The sequence below is a fragment of the Artemia franciscana genome, chromosome 7, assembly GCF_032884065.1.
Source record: "Artemia franciscana chromosome 7, ASM3288406v1, whole genome shotgun sequence".
Classification (NCBI taxonomy): Eukaryota; Metazoa; Arthropoda; class Branchiopoda; order Anostraca; family Artemiidae; genus Artemia; species Artemia franciscana.
In genome coordinates, this window is record NC_088869.1 from 22857531 (window position 1) to 22873900 (window position 16370).

A 16370-nucleotide genomic window follows, 5' to 3' on the forward strand; every position below is an offset into this window, starting at 1 on the left:
ATACGAGATCCAAGTTTGGGTTTTGTTGCATTTACATCCCAGATTCTATTCTTTGAGACTCCAGCTCGAGGCTCAGAGTAAAAGTAGATCGCTTGGCTACCTGTCTGTGCGTCATAACATAGGAGTATAGGCAGATCTTTGTCGTCTCCAGCCAGGACAGTTGGCATAAAAGAAGCAGATCGAACTACAGTTAGTAAAATGAGAAGATCAGCGTCATCTTCTGCCTGGTATACCTGACGCCCAGCTTTGGTCAGGTACTCACTGGTCATAGCTATGATTGCTTGCTTGTTCTTGAATTTGCTTAGGAACACTTCTGTCCTTGTAGAAAAGACCATATTCCTGTTAATTTCATCTGCGGGTATGATCCTGCCCCTTTCCGTCTCAAATGGGTTATGTTTTTGATTGAAGGTGCTTGGTTGTAATATCTATCGACGAATAGTTAAAGAGTGTAGAAAATGGGGCCTCGGTCTTTTTCATGACGTTCCATCAAAAACATTTTTATAGGCCCCATTGGGAGCTATTCATTTTTTTTGCTATTTTTGGATTTATTACGCTGGCCTAAATTGGCATTTTTCGTGTTTCCTTTTCATTAGATATTTTGGATCAACGGCCCTTGAATCATACCTTTTTTTTCACGGAACACTAGGCTGTTTAACGTTATTTCGTGTGTTTGTTTAAACCATCTAGTGGCCCTTAAAAGGGCCGTTGGTTAAGACGCAATTGCGTAGAAATTAGGGTACTTAGGCTCTCTCGCCACGGATACGACGAGCAAGTTGTATATCTTTTGGCATGATGGTCACCCTCTTGGCGTGAATGGCACACAAGTTGGTATTCTCAAAAAGTCCAACTAGATACGCCTCGCTGGCTTCTTGTAGGGCCATCACAGCCGAACTCTGAAAACTCAAGTCAGTTTTAAAATCCTGAGCAATCTCTCGCACAAGTCTCTGGAAGGGCAATTTCCTTATTAAGAGTTCGGTACTCTTTTGATAACGACGAATCTCTCTCAGGGCCTGTATCTGTGTGGTTTTTTTTACCCCACCAGTAGCAGGAGCCGACTTACGTGCAGCCTTGGTCGCAAGCTGCTTTCTAGGTGCCTTCCCACCCGTTGATTTTCTCGCAGTTTGTTTTATCCTAGCCATGTTGATAGATTGCCTCTCTTGAAAAGAATGAACAAAAGATCAGATGCCTAGTGGCTATATTTATATGGAGCGCCAGCCGCGCGATAGAGTAACAATTTGTGGGGAAAGACCTTAGCAATATATTTAATTTTACGGTGTTAAATTAAATATGACAGGAAGAGGAAAAGGAGGAAAGGGGCTTGGAAAAGGAGGCGCAAAACGTCATTGCAAAGTTCTTCGTGACAATATCCAGGGTATCACAAAGCCAGCAATCAGAAGACTGGCTCGCCGTGGTGGTGTAAAACGTATATCTGGCCGAATTTACGAGGAAACCAGAGGTATTTTTAAAGTTTTTCTAGAAAATGTTATTCGCGATGCTGTCACCTACACAGAACATGCCAAGATAAAGACTGTCACTGTAATGGATGTAGTCTACGCTCTGAAGCGTCAAGGTCGTACATTGTATGGCTTTGGTGGTTAATGGTTTCTAAATGCAATTTGAACTGTCCCCCTACCCAACGGCCTTTTTAAAGGCCAACAAATCTTTAAACACTTTCTAGGCCAGGTTCTATGAGCCTTTTCCATATTGTGCATTTTAAAATGTCGGTAAATATCTTTTCTTCTTTTTTTTTGTCTCAAGTGCAATATCTGATTCGAATTATGAAAGCAAATTACCATTGCTATTTTACTGTATTTAGCTCTTCCTTGCATATTTGAATAAAGTTGTGTATTCTCATCATGGAATGAATCAAAGAAATAGTTGTTACTATTCAACTGCACAATCCTATTCTGTCATGTTTGAATGAAGATAGTAGGAACGGAGGAAAATGTGTTCCTACTCTTACTAAATTGCCTTTGGATCTTACAGTTTGGACAAAAGTATTGCATTAATTATTTGCAGTTAATAAACAAGTATGAAAAGCCGGCAACATTTTAGATAGCAAATGAATTTCCTTGTAAACTGACTCTGAGAATGAAGCCCAAAATCACGAGTTTCAAACTATAACAAAAGGCATCCGACTGACTTTAATTTAGAGATCGGAAAATAACAGCAAATGGACTTTTAGCTGGTATTCACCGTTGAAATATATTGCATTTCAATTTTAAGGATTGAAAATATTAGTTTTTTCCAACACTGCTTTTGGTCTTTTGAAATACAAGACGCCATAAACTTATGAAAATGATTTTTATCTGTGATTATATAGCAGTTATTTGTGATTATATTTTATTTGTCATCATATAGCAACAATTCGTTTTGCGTTTTTAATTTTTGCAAAAACTTTTTGTCATTTGTGTTTTAACTTTTTTTTTTCTTTTTTTTTTAATTTATGATTTCTATTGTTTGTTTTTGAGCAAAACTTGAAAATACACTGTAGAAAGAGATATTTCTCCGGTTTAAAATAATTCTTTTTTGAGTGGAATGTATATTAAACTTTCAGTTAGCCTATGATCGAAACAAATAAAACCGCTTTGCTTCAACTTTGCCCCCACCCGCATGTCAAAAACATTACAATGCTAATTTTATTTATTTATTTTTTTAATTTAATGCTAAAATAAAGCAAAATTTATTTTTATTAGAATACACATTTGACACAAAAGCCTCAAAATTTCAATACCTTTGGCTTTTCGAAATACACGACTATAAGTAATAAAAGCCTTTGTTTCGAGAAAAGAAATGAAAAAATACATCCGAATTCCTTTGACTCTTCTTTTGTTGAAAACTGTCGTTCTAAAGTAATTCTGATTAAAAAGCATAAGAAAAAGAAATTCAGAGACGCTTGTTTTTAGAAGCCTCCTTGTCCACTTCATATCCTCCCTGTACTACCATCAGTAGATATTTAGACATCTAAATCTAAAAGGCAGACATTTTTTACTTACTTATTCATACAAAATCTAATGATTGCAAATGTGTCAATTTTTGTTCACAATTAAGCTAATTTGCGATTTCTATTGTTCAATATTAAGCAAACTCGAGAATATACTGTAGAAAGGGACATTTCTTAGGTTACAAATCATATCGTTTTAAGTGTTATGTACTATTGAACTTTTATATAGGCTGTGATAAAAATAAATAAAAACGGTTCACTTCCACTTCCAACCCTCCGCATCTCGGAAACCTTACAACGTTATTCTTGTCTTTTCAACTATAATATTAGAATAAAATGAAATTTATTTTCATTAAAATACGAATTTGACACTTTAAGCCTCAAATTTAGGTGTCGTTTCTTATTGCTTTAACTTCTGTGTTTTTAGTTGGAGTTTCGGAATTAATTTGAATACGGTTTTGCAAATACACATGCATCTATGTTACATTTTCTGAAATTTCTTGTACTGGATTTTACTAATAAAAAATAAAAAGTGGACATTGAGGATATAAATTCCTAGCAAAAAGGTGTTTATTGAGATTGAACACTAGTTTTGACGGATTTCCACCATTCTCTGCCCTTTTGCTGGCAAATTAGCACGGATATAGCGGTGAAAAAAATGTCTACTTGTAGAAAAATGACCTGTCTATTCTTTAGTATAGGTTTCATTCCTCAAAAGCTTACCTCCTAGTCAAAAATTTGAATAAAGCCATTCCAAACAAACACAAGCACGGCCGAAATTCCTTAGCTCGCGCAGAGAGAATAATGTTAACCCGGGTACGGCGGTTTCCAAAGTACAATTGTAAAACTTTAAAAATAAGCATGTATTCGATATATAGTCGCCGTCACGCTAGTCATAAGAGAGAAGTTGAGAAAATTGGAAATGTCTGAAGTTGAAGCTGAAGTGGCACCAACAACTGTAGAATCCCAGAGCATGGCTTCACCAGCCAAGAAGGAAAAGAAAGCAAAGACTCCGAAACCAGCTAAGGTTGCCCAACCTAAAGGGGATAAAAAGGCCAAGGCACCAGCAAACCACCCAAAATACACGGAAATGATCACCAAATCCATTGCTGACCTGAAAGAACGTGGGGGATCTAGCCGTCTGGCAATTCTCAAATACATAATGGCCAATTTCCAGGTTGGCAATGATGCCAAAATTGTGAATATGCATCTTAAACAGGCTTTGAAGCGTTGCCTTGCAAATGGTTTGCCTTGGTATTGCCTTGCAAATACCAAAAATTCAAGGAATCTTAATGAAAATCACAGGATCAGATTGAGTGTACCAGAGAACCCTGCTGTAGAAGTTCCAAGCTCCTATCTGTAAAAACGTGAAATTTTGCTATTTTTGCCAGAAGATAGATCACGGATGCGTGTTTATTTGTTATATAAACACGGTATTAAAATTGAGGAAGCTTTATTAAAAGCGCTAAAAACATTAGCACAAAGAGCAAAGTATTGAGGAAGGGTGCAATCTTAATATACAGAATATTTTGTTTCCGTTTTGAGTTTTAATGTTGCTAATAACTTTCAGTTAAAAAGACTTTTTTTTGTTTTTTAATTTAGCTAAGGCTAAGAGCAGTAAGATGAAAATTTACGAAGTATATGAATATACAGGTTATCAAAAGAACATATCGTCAATGTCATAGCAACGGCTAATTGAATTAAGTTAAAACACGCAGGACTTGATAAGACGGCCGTTCAACTAACCAAAAGGCAATATGTTAATGCTACAGCAGCTAATAGTACTAGTACTACTACTATTACAAGTATGACTAAGGGTATGAAGGTCAAATTTGCAGGGAATTTTGAGGAGGTAAAGAGAACAAAATTTCAATACATTGTTTGCATGCATGTTGTCAAAAGGCCGAGTCAGTAATATCTTAGGAACCTTCTCAAGACCGGACCATAATTTCCGCTTTACTGCAAACAAAATACATTTAAAATGCTTTCACTTTGTTAACTTTAATAAATCAAAATTATCAAGACTTACGTATATTATATTTTATTATATATAAGACTTGTTATAAATTTATATTAAACTGATAATTCTCGTCCATTTGTGTAATTGATCAAAAGCTACAAACTGGAGAAAATTTTCAAACCGTCAGAAAGAAGGGGAAAATCTTCAAGAAATTAAAGTTTTTAATGAAAATTACACCGCGAGTTTTGGCATTTAAGAGATCACTACTGTAGAAGTTTCAAGCTTCTATCTACTAAAACCTAAAAGAAAATGTTTATCGCTAAAGGAAATAATATTAATTGAATCTCACCCTAATAGATGATATTCAATTCTGCAGAAGCAGCAAAGAGCAACAAAAAAAAAACAGAAAGCACCACGCAAACCCAGAAACGTTTTTGGAACTATAAAACACAGTCATTCCGACAAGCCTGGCTCCAAGTTTATTGGATCCAATAATTTGTTGGGTCCTCTGCTACATTATTCTCGCCCATTCTGAGACTAATTATTGATATGAAACATATTTGTTTGACCCCATTTTTGGTCATTAAAAAGGTCTTAATTCTTTGATGCCAAAATCCCACCAATATCTTTTAATGGTCTTTTTTTTTAATAAAGTTCAAGGGCATGCTACAAGACACTCATAGTTCTCCACTAAGTTTCTGTGTAGTTCATCTCAAAAATAGTTGATATTTTTCTATTGTATTTTCAATAGTGTTTCCTTCTCAAAAATTGGCGCAGGTCTTCTAAAAAGAACCTAGAAATACCCATTAAAACACACCGAATTTTACAACTTTGAACGCTTATTCGTCAACCAGGGGCTATCGCCAACATAAAAGCACTGTATATACAAATTCAATGTTCTTTCAAAAAAGAAAATCAATCAAATTAAAATAGTTCATGAAATTGTTTAATAAAAAATAATTAATAATAAAATTTCAATAAAAAATGGCCATAAAATGTTTTGTTGACTCAGGAAAAGGTTTCTTGGCAGAGGAGCAGAGGCCATAGAAGAAGCAGAAGTGCTTTGATGAGCAGTAAGTGATGAGTGAAGTGAGGGATGAGCAAAAGTGAAGCGAACATTAAGCCAAATCTTCCTTTAGTAATGGAGCATTCTGAATATACTGGGGCATTCTGAATAGAGCATTGTGATGAATTTGAATCCAACGTAGTCTATACTGTTGTCCTGTGATTGTGTTTAAGCACCATCTATAACACAAATCACGGAATAACAGTTAATAGACCTGAAAGAGAACAGAAAAAAAATAAAAATCTTGAAGCGAAGAGTTCAAAAAAAGAATAACTAACGTCTAATAAAGAATAGACAAATAAAAAGAATAAATGATGAAGAATAAACGAATAAAGAATACCTAAAATTAACCTAACTACCAAGGAGGCAGATGAAGCAGAAGCAAATGTAATAAATCTTGGGGCAAAACTGACCTTAGTGAGCCTACTTCCACCCTTATGGTTTTGAACCGCTTTGCTTGATTACTTGCGTTTCAAGCTTGTTTAACTTAGTTTAGTTTTACTTACAAAAAAAAAAAAATAATAAAAAAATTTAGTGTTGCATTTACATTTCAATGAAACTACTATAATGTTTTCATCTATTTCTTTACTTTTAATTAATGTAAAAACATCTTTTCCAAAAAAAGTAGAGCTACATTAAGCCAAAAATAAACAAAAATAAAGTTAATGATCTCCCAAGCGTAAAACTACCACAGATCACTATTCATAAATAAATGAAACTCAAAACAAACAGAAATTACGATCAAACAGTTTGTGGTAAGGAACTGTAATGAGCAGCGACCTGCCTCAATGGTAACCAAAACTCTAAAAAATGGAATTTTAATAGTAATAGTTACATCAAAAGAATTATATTTTTATGCTGATTTTAAATATATAAGTTTCATCAAGTTCAGTCTTACCCATCAAAAGTTACAAGCCTGAGAAAATTACTGAAAAGTGAGCCGTATTTTAGAAAATAGCAGGGAACACCCCTTAAAAGTCATTAAATGTTAACAAAAATCACACCATCAAATTCAGTGTATCACAGAACCCCACTGCAGGAGTTTCAAGCTCCTATCTACAAAAATGTGGAGTTGTGTATTTTTTTTGCCAGAAGACAGATCACGGATGCGTGTTTATTTGTTTTGTTTCTTTCCAGGGGTGATTGTATCGACCCAGTGGCCCTACAATGTCGCAAGAAGACTAATTCCAACGGAAATGAAAATTTATAGTGCCCTTTTTAAGTGACAAAAATATTAGGTCTAAGTTACAAACTTTGACCATTGTTTACATATAGTAAGTATTATTGGGAAGTGTACAGTCGGTTTCAGGGGAAATTTTTCGTGTTGAGGGGGAAGGAGTTACGTGGGAGGATCTTTCCGTGGAGGAGTTTGTCATGAGAGAAGAGAATTCCCGTGAAGAAGCTGCAGGATTTTCTATCATTAATTAAAAAAAAAGTGAAAAAAATTTAGCCGAAAGTAAGGAGCAGCATTAAAACCTAAGAAGAACGGATATTGTTATCTAAATAAGGGAGTTCATCTCCTCCATGATATCCTGCTCTTTATGTTGAAGCATTTTTAGTAATTTTAACTATTTACTATACGGCCTTTGTGATTAAGGGGTCATTATTAAAGAATTGGGACAAAATTCAAGCTTCAGTGAAAAGAGCGAGGTATTAACGAGGGGCGAACCCCCTCATATACGTAATAAAAATATACAAATATAGAAGTTAGTTGCACAAGTTAATTCGTAAGTTACGTATATTTATTACGAACAAAAACGTTCGTAAAAAAGTTCTAGTTGTCTTTTTAAGTAATCAAAAATTGGAGGGCAAATACGCCTCCTTCTCCTCCAACCCCCTTCTTTTTATCAAAACTGTGAAAAAAGCATTTAGCCGAAAAACAAGAGCTAAGAGCTCATATGGCACTTGTGACGAGGCAAGAAGAGCCAAGAGATCATATGGTATGAGCTCTAACCAAATTCTAAGAATAAATAGATTGATTTAAAAGGAAAATCAGAGGCTTAATGCCGGTCAGGATTTAAAATAAGAGCTCTGAGTCACGATGTCCTTCTAAATATCAAAATTCATTAAGATCCGATCACCCACTCGTCAGTTATAAATACCTAATTTTTTCAATTTTTTTTTTCTCTCCCTTTAGCCCCCCAGATAGTCGAATCTGGGAAAACGACTTTATCAAGTCATTTTCTGCAGCTCCCTGACACGTCTACCAATTTTCATCGTCCTAGCACGTCCAGAAGCACCAAAATCGCCAAATCACTGAACCCCTCTCCCAACTCCCCCAAAGAGAGCGAATCCATTACGGTTACGTTAATCACGTATCAAGGACGTTTGCTTATTCTATCCACCAAGCTTCATCTCGATCCCTCCACTCCAAGTGTCTTCCAAGATTTCACCCTCCAACTCCCCCCAATGTCAAAAGATCTGGTCGGGATTTGAAATAAGAGCTCTCAGACATGAATTCCTTCTAAATATCAAATTTCATTAAGATCCGATCACCTATTCATAAGATAAAAATACCCCAATTTTCACGTTTTCCAAGAATTCCGGTTTCCTCTACCAACTCCCCCCAATGTCACAGGATCTGGTCGGAATTTAAAATTAGAGCTTTAAAGCACAAGATCCTTCTAAATATCAAATTTCATTAAGATCTGGTCACTCTTTCGTAAGTTACAAATACCTCAATTTTCAAAATTACCCCCCCCCCCCCAACTCCACCAAAGAGAGCAGATCCGGTCCGGTTATGTCCGTCACGTATCTTGGACAGGTTTTTATTCTTCTCATCCGGTTTCATCTTGATCGCTCCGCTTTAAGTATTTTCCAAGATTTCCGGTCCCCCCCCCAAATGACGCTGAGTCAGGCTGAGATTTAAAGTAAGGGATCTAAGTTACGAGGTCCTTCTGAATATGAAGTTTCATGAAGATCCGATCACTCCTTCGTCAGTTAAAAATACGTCATTTTTTGTAATTTTTCAGAATTACCCCCCCCCCCCCCCCAATAGAGTGGATCCGTTCCAATTATTTAAATCACGTATCTAAAACTTCTGCTTATTTTTCCCACCAAGTTTCATCCTGATCCCTCCAATCTAAGCGTTTTCCATGATTTTAGGTTTCTCCCTCCCAACTCCCCCCCCAATGTCACCAGATCCGGACATCATGTAGGCGAATTTCAGGACCCTCTAGAGGGAGATGGAGTAGAGGTGGGTACTTTAAAATACCTTGCCAGGGCATACTTTAGCCTGTAGACCCATCCCTGAAAGTTTCATTTTACAAACCTAAACCCTTTCCGAGATAGTAAGAAGTCAATTAACTAGAATTTTACTTTAGCATGTTTTGCATTTTGATCTGACCAACAACAAAAGTTAAAAAAAAAACCAAAAGCAACAACACACAAAGGTTTAAAATAGCCCAGCATATATCCAGAGGGAGACATGCTATAGCAAAGATATATATATATATATATATATATATATATATATAGTTTGCAAATTATACTTCTATCTTCATAATTATTTTGGTTTACAGGAATTCACAAAGCCCTCCGCCATTCAAAGCAATCTTCTATTTATCTTTCTGTTGTAGCATATTTCCTTCTGGAAAACCACTAATATAAATCTTAGACTATTCTGTTTTCTTCGTAAAACTAAATTATAATTGTTATACTTACAAAAAAAAAAGATTATTAAGGATGATTGTAGTATTTTTTCATGGCCAATGCTCCAAAAGGATTGAGAGTTAACTTTGATTAAAATGAAGAATTGACTGTATGATGTTGTCAAATAAGCAGCCGAAAATCAAGCCGAATGCTATAGTAACATTCAGAAGGCAGAATACAAATTGCTATCCTAAAAATTGAAAAGTAAGAGCCTAAAACTTATATCCGTAAGCTAAAGAGACATTTAAGGCAATAAAAAATTCACTTTCTTGTAACTTCAAGAAGAAGTTTTTGATAAATCTAATAAGAGTCCTATGTTAGCCTGGTGGTCATTTTTATTTTATTTGTTAATATAAATCTGATTGTTGTTTTTCTCCCAATTTTGCAACCTTTTTTAGGTCTTTTAGTCCCACACTGTCATTGAAGATTTTCAAAGGCTCTATTACATATGCTAGTAAAAAATATACTATAGGGCACAAAAGTGGCTTTCATTAAAGGTTAAAAAATTCAAAGGTAGTTATTGCACTTATGTGGCAGAAATAAAATGCTTAGTATAAACAAGTAAATTCGATATGGACTATTGACAATGCCCTAATGCCAATTTCCATCAAAACGAACCTGAGCTGAATTGGAGTTTAGCAACAAAATATTTTGTATACCAAGCATGAGCTACATTTTGATTAATCCTATGTAGTTTCTAATAAGGTTCGAGTAGTATTTTGGGTTAGATTTTTAAAGTAACATACTAGAGCACTTTTTTAAATAAGTTCGGAGACCAAGCTGGCAAAGCAAGACAATGCAAGGCAACAGGACAACAAAAGAAAAAAAAATTATAATTCCAAGTACTGCCCTTTCTTTATTATAGCTTTCTTAGGCAAAATTGGTTGAGTGGAAACAATTTTCAAATCCGCTTAGTTGCTAAGAAAAAAAAAAAAAAAAAAAAAATCAGAAGCGCGAAGTCTTTTCCTGAAAAAGACCCATTGAAATCATGGCTCAAATAAGATTTTTTTTGCAAAATTATTATTTTCTTTTTTACTGTGGTTAGCTTCGTTTTTTTTCCGTGTCCTTATTCTCTCGTATTGTCAAATAGAGACGATTCAGAAACTTACATATCTGTACGATATTTTTACGTATTATTTCTCCTTATTTGAGTTCCAGCAATTTCAATTTAAGAAACTCATTTATCGACAGCATGAGAAAATATAAGAAAACGTGGTAGTTTGCAGCCAGTAGAAAAGCAGAATAAATTTCAAAAGCAAAAGCAATTTTCACATTCAGCCGTGTCTTCAATAAAGTTTTTCAGGCAAAGCTGGTGTACTTTTTTAATTTTTCAGGGCAACTACAATGAAAAGGCCTTAACTAATTATGGTGTTTGAAATGGAAAAATTATGAACTTGTATAAAGCTAATAGATTGGTATTATGTGAATTTTTTTTAGGTAATTGGGGGACCACTGTTAGTTGATGGGTTGAAAATTGAAATTTGGATTGAATCAAATTTTGAATGAGGGTATATTTGTTTCACGTCTACTGGACTGCCCTTCTAAAGAGCCTTTTGTCAGGCACTTGACAAGATCAGAAGAGTATTATTTTGAAATGTATACTGTAAATACTTAGTTCAGTAAAAAAAAAAAAAAAAAGCAAGCAAGCAAGTTCTATGGACCTATCAAGATAGAGCGGTAGTAGGCCTTAAAAATTTTTGTCAAAGATTGAGCAAAGCACTAGGTATCAGTCAAGGGCCCTGTTGCTATATCAAGCATTGTTAACATTAAAGAGCTACAAAAAGAAATTGGAAATAACTTGAATTGGCTCTCACTACGTTTGTTACTAAAGAGAACCCGTCCATCAGCAATATGGACACCCCGCCAGAGATATTGAAAAAACATGCACGATTCGTAAGGTGTTCAACTTATGGCGTGCTGACACCTTCCCTCCCCCCACGGCAGAATAAAGTTTAACATTCTATTTTTCACTGATTTTATTTTCTTTGGCCAAATTGAATGGAAATTTGGCCAAAAATGGTAAATTGAATGGAACTACAATTAGTGTTACAAGGATTGTAGACAGGCAGATACACAGAAGAAATGTCACAGCCGAAAGCACAGACCAATTTTAAAGAATTAACTTATTCATCTTCTGGATTGAAAGTATAAAACTTTATAGAAGACCGTCTCTTAAAGCACAAGAATATTTTAAAAGGGTTTCACTGTTTGCTTCACACTTATCCACAGAATAGTGAAGAAAGTAAAGAGATGGAAGAGCCATTTTTGAAGTTGATCGAAATTTATGAAGATTTGGAAAACAACACCTTAAACGTTTGATGGCGGAAAGAAAAATTTGGCAAAAATTTCTCTAAAGGAACAAGGCACACCATGTCAATGCAACTGATTTTCTAAATATTTGTGGCAAAGCAATCTCTCCGAACATCCATATCTTACTTAATATTTTAATCACTACACCTGTATCGACCAGCACAACAGAGCGCTCCTTTTACACTTCGGAGAATCAAGACATACCTAAGAAACGTGACGTCTGAAAGTAGGCTAAATGTGTTTGCCAATCTCAATGTCCACAGGGAAATTCTAGTTGACACAGACAGTGTATATATCCATACTGACGAAGACTCAATTTTGTTTTATAAGACAGCTAATATAGGAAGATTGTGTCAGAATAAAACGTAAAATCGTATTTAATCTGCTGGGTTTTATCAATCATTCTTATAGTCCCTACTCGAAACTTGCATCCAAAGAGCTAAAATAAACTTTAAGTATGGCCTTAAATTACCGGTTTTTCTGGGGATTTTTGAAGTTTTTTGTTGATTAGCCCGCACTAGACATCACCGCCCTTACTTACGGCAACTTACGTTCATTCTAAGCTTGCTTTCATTCACTCTTTTCATTTTTTTTTCATTTTAAGTTTCCTTCTCTTATGGATTTCTGCTTGATTTATCAAAATTATTTTGCTCAAACTAAGTTTATGCAAAATCTTTTGGATTTTACTTTTTGGTTTGAACTTTTTGCTTTTTATGCAAAACTTCCTGTTTTCAATAATATAATTCAAAAGAGGCCATTAACCATTTTTATTTAAAGGGCAGGTAATAATCTTGTCAACAGAAAAAAAAATCGGCTTATATAATTTAAAATGCATTATGGTGCAAATATTAAATATTAGTGGAGAACACTTTCTTTTTGATTTTTTCAACTTTTATCATGACCACATTTATGGACAAGCAGGGCTTTACCGTATGCAATAATACATTAAAACAGATTGGACTAATTGACAGTGTTTTCAGATCGACGCTGTTTTGAGGTAAAGAATTCTCTTTACTTTTTACTGATACTGATAAATGTCCTTAGAAATGGAGACATAACCTAGGTTTACCGGTCTCACAGGTATATCTTGTGGAGACAGAAAAGTTATCTATTGCCAAGAGGGTCAGTTTCCAAAAATCAAAGACAGAGAGAACACACAAAAAAATCAGTTAGTCAGTCAAAGATCGTGCAACACCCTGGTTTCATCTTTGGAGGTAAAGCTATAAAGAATATTGATTCATCCCATCTCCTCAAAAATATTTTCGTGGTGGATTGTGAAAAAATATTTTCACCATCCATTCACGCGGTAGATATTCTCGAATGGGTTTGTTCCTTCTGGGCAAGAAAGCATGGTGAAATTATACCTTCTATGGACACAATGCCATCCATCTCAACTATACTTCTCTGCAAATCTTACACAAAGCTTGTTCCCAAAAATGAATGCCCGTGTTCTGCAGAGCTCATAGAAAGCTGTTTATACTCCTCCAAAGGATTAATAATACGGCTTCTAGAGATATAACAGGGTGTCAATGGATATTCTTCTGAGTACCCACCATTCATACTAGCTATATACTAGTATCACCGTTACGGTAGGTAAAGAAACACCTCACAAGGGATAGTCAATTCCTATGTTTAGACAGCCTGATTGCACTAAAGTCATTATTAAAAAAATACTACTGTTGCCAACAATCTATGAAAAAAGGTTGAGCCTTATATCTCGAATCGGCAAAAAAATTGTTATAAAGGGTATTTTCAATTACAACAGCAGAAATAACTTGTTTCCCAAAGAGCAAGCTTATGAAAAATGTTGTTGCACTTATGCTATGAATAATTAACGCTATAAACTCTTTTGTTCTAGAGTTACTTTCGATTTACAATCAACTCAAAATCTATTATAACCAAATTTTCATGAGTTTTAGAGACCGAAAGCGTTAAATACAGGTCTCCCCCACAGTCAAAAGTATAACGTCTTTTCAACAATTGACGGTTTAAAAGGCGTTTTATATATTTTTTTGCTAATCTTCAACATTTTGTAAAATGTCATAAAATATATGCCATATTTCCATGACCTTACTGCATAGTTCTTTTGAAGGACGATAAAAATTCTTCTTCAATAATTTTATTAGGTTCTTAAGTTTCCTCTAGGCTTCTCATACAAGCCTAGATGCTCGTGAAAGCGCCCAAAGGTTTTTTGGGGCTAGGATGCTCATCCATAGACCAGAAGCTATCGTCAACGCAAAAGTACTGTATACACTGTTATTTGATTTAAAAATTCAATATATGAAAACGATGCATTTTCGCGAAAGAAAAGACACAATTTTAGAGATCAGAGCGGGCATAAGTCGAATCCTCTAAGTTAACAATCTTAAACCAAACAGACTAAATTGAATGAAGAAATCCAGCACAAAAAGAAACGGAAAAGGTCATTAATATGAGTTGTGCAACCCTCATTTAACTCCCCAAAACAATTAGTAGCATTGCCTCTTCAATGAATACGCAATATATTTTCAATTGAAATTATTCTTTACCCGATGGTCAATATATTTGAAAGAATGAATTATTTTAGTCATTTTATGATTATTATTACTTCGCCATTAGTAAGCATATAGATACAGTAAACCCTGGCATTGGGGTTTTTGAACAAGCAAGATCCCCTTTCCTACTTTTATCAGGTTCACTCTATATATAAAAAAGTCCTAGCTACATTTTTTAAGTTTAGCATTAATCCGCAAATATAAAATGGCGGGCCCAAAATAGGTCTGTCGAAACTGTTTTTGAAACATAACCACAATATCACTTTTCCTTCATGGCATCCCCTTCTTAAAAGGGGATGCTTAAAGTTGAAAGTATACAATAGTTGTTCGTGTATAGTAAGTGCTCTTCATAAATTGTTTTGATAAACATAGTTATGTATTCATCCTCTATCTTGTATGTATTTATATTCTCTATCTTGTACTCCGTCCCTATGAACTATCCCTAGCTCTAAGAACAACAAGCAGTTTGCAAGAATACAAAGAAACAATATTTTATTGATTAAATTTATATTAAAATATAAAATATAAAAAAATGTTGTTGTATGTTGAGTCAGGAAGAGGTTCTTTGGCAGGAGCAGAGGCCACATAATTGCACAGCTTCAATGAGCAGTAAATTCGTTAGGTGAAGGATGAGCAAAAAATTGAAGCAAAATTGATTAAAATTTTTTTGAGGGTTCTATTTTTTTAGTAAAATATAAAAAGGGGAGCAAAAAAAAAAATATATGCGAATTTTACTGAGATTCTATTTAACTTGAGGTTTAGAACCCTTGTTTTTTATTATTTAAACTTTAAAATTATAAGAAACCAGTTCTGCTGCACTGTCTTTTTATGTAAAAATAAGCGTCTATACACAAAAAGACGAATGCAACAGAGAACAGGCTACAGAGGGTTCCGAAATTTACTGCCCAGCTACTTCATTATCTAGAAAAGAAAAGAAAAGTCAATCATTTGCAGACACTAGACAATATGTTTTTCCGAACTAAAATATTTATAAAAGGATAAATTTTGAAGACTGGCTAAATACATTACAAGAGCGAAAACCTCAAGATGGTTGCGATGTTTAGTCAAGACCTTTTTTCTTCACATGTAATTATGCTTGCTATTAACAAATCCTTTTAGACTTTCCTGGAACATTTTGTGATATAGGAAAAGCACAGATACAAATGTGTCCCTTAAAACTGAATTAGTCAATACAAGATAAATGCTAAATGTGAAAATGAGCACTACCTAAGGAGGGGCGGGGGTAGCATGGATCAGTTTTTGGCGGAAAAGAAATTTTTTGGGCAAAAGCTTTCATGGGTAGATAAGGTGTAATTTAAAAAATTTACATTTTCTAAGAGCCCCACGGAGATAAAACCATCGAAAAAGTGATGAAGAACTAATATATTATACAATAAATATATATATATATATATATATATATATATATATATATATATATATATATATATGTATATATATATGTATATATATATATATATGTATATATATATATATATATATATATATATATATATATATATATATATATATATATATATATATATATATATATATTATATATATATATATATATATATATATATATATATATATACATATATATGATTGCGCATGCAACTTTTGTGTGACCATGGCCTTGAGGAAGTGAGGTCCAACCCACGAGGCAATCCAGATGTTACTGGTTTCCAATCAGTCTAAAACCGGTTCCAAATGAGACCCCAGTCATAGTCACAGTTGCGCTGCAGTGCTGTCCCAGACATTTTCGGGAGCTACCGCGTTGATATTGTCCAATTATTTTGGCTCTCAACATGTCAGACCAGAAATTAAACGTGAAAGTAGACTGATATCATGATTGTCAAAATGGCTAGTATACAATAACTGAGCAGCTAGGGGTTATAAGTT

At 34.3% G+C, this 16370-nt stretch overlaps 2 long non-coding RNA genes across 6 annotated transcripts in view; one reads left to right on the forward strand and one right to left on the reverse strand.

Moving 5' to 3' along the window:
* Positions 1-7860, forward strand: part of LOC136029014 (uncharacterized) — a 28336-nt gene extending 20476 nt beyond the window's left edge. For all 3 annotated transcript variants that reach the window (XR_010617938.1, XR_010617937.1, XR_010617939.1), the window contains exon 4: positions 7108-7860. This is a non-coding gene — a long non-coding RNA (uncharacterized LOC136029014). The remainder of the gene's footprint in view (positions 1-7107) is intronic.
* On the reverse strand, positions 5835-13449 carry LOC136029015 (uncharacterized). 3 transcript variants are annotated; one of them, XR_010617940.1, is made up of 3 exons: positions 13296-13449; positions 9634-9811; positions 5835-6184 (listed from the first exon to the last, which is right to left on the reverse strand). It is a non-coding gene; the product is annotated as an uncharacterized LOC136029015 (long non-coding RNA). The 3 variants fall into 3 exon arrangements; XR_010617942.1 differs by lacking the exon at positions 13296-13449 and adding an exon at positions 12136-12243; XR_010617941.1 differs by lacking the exon at positions 13296-13449 and adding an exon at positions 12079-12177.
* Positions 13450-16370: the final 2921 nt, after the last annotated feature.